We start from the raw sequence: 4,645 nt of genomic DNA, 5'->3' as shown, positions 1-4,645 counted from the left end.
ATCACTTCGATGTTTGCCCCCGGTCCCCGTCACTCTTGGTCAGAATCCTCTAGCACCATTACTCTCTCTCCTCCATCACGTTTCTTCTCCCCCCTTTGGGGGCACTCATTCTTCCAATGCCCGATCTGTTTGCAGATGGCGCACTGGTCAGCTCCCAGTCTGGGGCCTTGTCCACGTCCTCCCGGGGCATAACCGGCGCCTCCCCTCTCTCTACCTCCTCTATTTCCTCTCCCACGTCCTCTTCCCCTCTGGTCTACAATTGCTGCCGCCAATAACGACGCCTGCACCTTCATTCTTTTATCTTCCTTTTTCTCTTTAACCTGATCTCGGTTTGAGTATACCCTATAGGCGATCTCAATAACTTGGCTGATACCCATTCCGGCGGCCCCCTCTGCTTTCTGCAACTTTTTTCGGATATCTGGGGCCGACTGTCCTATAAACAGCGTATTAAAAATCTTGGCATTTTCCGGCAATTCCGGATCCAAATCTGTCCACTGCTTTGCCGCCTCACACATCCTCCCATAGAAGTTAGACGGGTCTTCCTCTGGACCCTGCCGTACCTCATACAATTTAGACAAGTTTTTCTGCTTAGGAATGGCCTCCCGAAGGGCTGCCAACACCAGTTCTTGATACAGTTCCAGGTTCCGCAGTTCCCCCTGGGCATTGGGGTCCCAACCTGGATTTGTCTTGGAGCAGAGTTCATCTACAACACCATTCGGGTGGCGCTGTTGAGCCACCGCCCGCGCCTTTTCTAAAACCAACCTCTTTTCTTCTGGAGTTAGAAGGGCTGCTAGTAAAGCCTGAATGTCCTGCCAATTTGGCTGGTGGGTAAGAAAAATGGTGGTAAACAGCTGCACCATTGCCTCGGGGTTCTGGCGGTATGGGCCTGTCGACTGTTTCCAGTTGATCAGGTCAGCTGTGCTGAACGGCACGTGTACAAAAACGGGCCTAACCTCAGGGCCCACTGCCTGACGCAAAGGAGCCTGAATTACTAGTTTGGCCGATCTTAAGTGTTCCGCTATTAGACTGAGTGTCTCACTGCCCATAGCCCCTTCTACTGCCAAATCGCTTCTGCCTACATCCGCCGAACCCGGGGACGGCACCCCAGGGCTACTGGGGGTAGTGGTAAATGACGAGCTAGGTGAGCTGGTCGAGAGCCCACGACTGGCAATTGCGGGTGCCGTGGAAGCCCCCTCTGGCGACGCATGGGGCACAGAAGGTAGCGAGGGAGCCGTGGGAACAACCAGCAGCTGCATATCCTCCTCTGGCTCCGCCGGACCCGCGGCCTCAATTTTTCACAAAGCCATCATCCCACTCCCCCAAGATATCCCACAGGACCTCTGAGTAGTCCTATCTCCATACAAAGACATATACGTATCTACATAAAGCATTTCATCCCATTTCCCTTGGTGCCGACAAAACAATTGCAATTGTAAAACAGTGTTATAGTCTAAAGACCCATTCTCTGGCCAGATTACACCATCCTCGAGTTTGTACTGTGGCCACCATTTATTGCAATATCGAATCATCCTCTCTTTCGTCATTGGGTCTCCTCCAAACTTTGACCAATTTTTCAAAATGCATCCCAGGGGACTGCAGGGCGGAATCTTGGACTGGTTACTCCCCATTTAGTAAACAATGGACGGCGACCGCCGCTCGGCCTCAGAACCAAACTGATTAAAGGGAGTTCACGGGACTGCCACCCGATCTCACTCTCCTAGGGCGTCTATGCAGTTGGAACTTTTAAAGCCGCGTCTCTTACCCAACCTATCCGTAAATCAAAAGAGACACTCACCAGTCCATTGAGACCTCCCTCGTCCCGTCGGATTAAGTTGTTCCTCCGAGCGTTGCGCCGTTGTACCCCTCCACGGCTCCGTCAAACAACCAGGAGACGGTCAGACCTCCGACGAAAAAGGCCGGTGGCGCCTGGCCCTCGCGCCGTCCGCAGCCGTTGCCGGAGCCGAGGAGGTGGACCGGGCAAGGCGGTCAATGGGGTCCCATCTGGGTCGCCAAATTGTTGTCCCCAACGGACGGTGTGAGTTCGTGCCCGGTGTGCTTTTGCTAATGAACACACAGGGGTGGAGGATTCAACTTAATCTTTATTGTTTCAAGTCTGCGCAGAGAGGGGTGCTTGGCAATCGTTTGCAAAGCAAGCACACCGGTTACTACCTTTGGGTACCTTTTATACATATGTTCGCAAGTGTATCGCTCGGTGATTGGTTACAAACCACTGACATAAGACATTCTCTACTGAGCATGTCTCTATACCTATGTTTTAGCCATTTATTTCATTTGCATACATGTATGTTTCATTAACATACTTTGCTCTGCCCAGAGGGTGTGATTTTTAGCATTATAAAGAGACCTTTTTCTGAACTTCTTGCTATCTTGCAGGTGTCAGAGAGACATTTTCCTGCTAGTGCCAGGGAGGCATTCTAGGAATCTTCCGCATCCCACACGCTGTGCTTTGCAAGCATCTCTCAATACACACATACCACACCCTTCCCAGCACCAGCAAGTTGCTTTAAGTGTTCAGTTAGATATAGTTTGCAAAAGCTATATATACCATAAAAAAGATTACATAAAAAGATTACATCAATAATTGGCCAGAAACATGGGAACTTCTCAAAAGTACTCGAGTTCAAACTCTTAGGAAAGATTCCCTGTGGAAGACTGACTCAGTAAAGAGATTAAAGTTTAGCCCTTACACTTAATAAAAGAAAAAATAATTGCTGAAGTGATATATTAGGCTTAAATAATCTCTTGGAGCATATTGTGTCATTTTATATGCTTTTCAGTTAAGGGAATGCCTTTTTTTTTTTTTTCCCAAGTACTAATTCTTGTGCACATGTGCTCACATGTTGTAGTGGTCTTGGTATACGTTAGCCCCATGTGCTTGAGACTTGGCATCTTTCTGTCCCCAAATGTAAGTGAACTTCCCCCTGTTTCCTTTGGCTAGGAACAGAAATTATACATAAACCAGTATATGTGATTGACAGGGATCCTGGTTTTCTCTGTTTAAAAATCACAAATTCTCTGTTTTTAAAAAAAAATCTAAAATCTATTATTAAAAACCCCCAAATCAGCATTTTTCCTAGATTGACGTGTGTGTGTATAAGTCATTTGGAAGCCTACCTGTGACTTGGTCATAATAAATTCTAAATACCTTTTTTTCTTCTTTTTGGTGTTTGATATTTTTGTTTTTTTAAATCAGAAAAACAGTGCTTCTCCTACCTCGTGTACTCACCAGGATGTGGGTCCAGCTGCAGCTTTGCCCCCTGCTGCTTTGTGATGCTCAGCTGATCTGCTGATGCCCCTCACTCCCCACCCACAGCCCCTACCTACCAGGGCTATGTGGCCAGGGCACGCAGCCCTCTGTACCCTCCAGCAGTGCCAGAGCCCCAGCTGCTGCCCGCAGGAAAAAGCAGCTGTTGTGGCTGGAGCAGAGCACAGAGCCCAGTTCCCCCCCCTCCCCACCATGGGTGGCCAGCCAGAGTGGAGCCTGTTTGGGGAGGGGTGGGGAATGGGCTGCCTGCTGCAGTAAGCCTGCATCTGCCCCACATCCTGTGCAAGAATCTGGGGTCATGTGCCCAAGCCTCCCTCCCCAGGGCTGTGTGCAGCACAGGGAGCCAGTACCCCCACAGGCCCTTGGAGGAGCTGCTTGTGGCTCCATCCTGCTCCCCCAGGCAGGCCCCACAATCCCGTGCCAGTCCTGGACCACATGCATGGCCTGGTTGGGCAGCATCCCCAGCCCAGCCCTGCTCCCTCCCTTGCTGTGGAGCTTTTAATCTGCCCTCCCCCCTCATCAACTTACCTGGAGAGAGCTTTGGGAGCTCCTTTGCATGTGGCCTGGCTGCCATGTGCATGTGTGTGCTTGCACGTGCATGTGGCACCCCTGCCTGTGATTTGCCCTCCTTCTGCTTCCCCTGGCCCCTAGCAGCCCCTTGCAGGCTGGAACTGGATTTTCGCCTTTAAAGTAGAAAATCTACATTTTTCTCCATTAAAGGAGAAAATCCACATTTTTCCACAGTGAGCAGAAAACCTGGCTCCATGGTGACTTAAAACCAGTCTAAACTTGTTACAGAAAAGAAGTTTGGTGCACATACACTAGTTTCAAAATGGCTGAACCAGTTTAAACTAGACCTAGATGGATGCAGTATCAGATTTTAATCCGCTTAGGTTAGACCAGTCTATCAAACTTCTATGCCAGATCCTCTCCTGACTCAAATTATGTCATAGTCCCCTGGCATCCCAGGATACACTGCTTTCTCCGATCCCGCATTGACTGCTTTCCCCTGCTCCCTGCCAGTGGTTAGGGGTGGGGGAAAGTGGAGGGCCCTGTTTAGCCACAATTGCTGGGGGGGGCTGGTTTCTCCCACTGCTGATTGGCTGGCTGGGGGAGGCAGGGCTGGAAAGAGTCTCTGCTGGCTCTACTCCTCTGCAGCTGATAGCAGGGGGTTGGGGCATGTGGCCAGTAGGCAATCGGGCATAGCCTGCCTATTGGCTGGGCTCTGGTGCCTCTGGCAGTGCCTGGCGTCCTAGGTGGTACACAGGAGCACCCCCAGCCTGCTAAAGCAGGCAACCCTGTTCCCTTCCTCCTTCCCGCATCCCGGTTGGAAGCAAGTTCGTTTTGTTCCTTCCCCAT

General features: G+C 50.5%; 1 pseudogene; it reads right to left on the bottom strand.

The window, feature by feature from the left end:
* The window catches only part of LOC112551667, a 4,957-nt pseudogene extending 3,911 nt beyond the window's left edge, over window positions 1–1,046 (bottom strand).
* Between the last annotated feature and the right edge of the window lie 3,599 nt (window positions 1,047–4,645).

This window comes from Alligator sinensis, unplaced genomic scaffold (genome assembly GCF_000455745.1).
Source record: "Alligator sinensis unplaced genomic scaffold, ASM45574v1 scaffold93_2, whole genome shotgun sequence".
NCBI lineage: Eukaryota > Metazoa > Chordata > Crocodylia > Alligatoridae > Alligator > Alligator sinensis.
The sequence above is the reverse complement of the archived record's forward strand: the minus strand, read 5'-3'. Positions and strand labels throughout refer to the sequence as shown.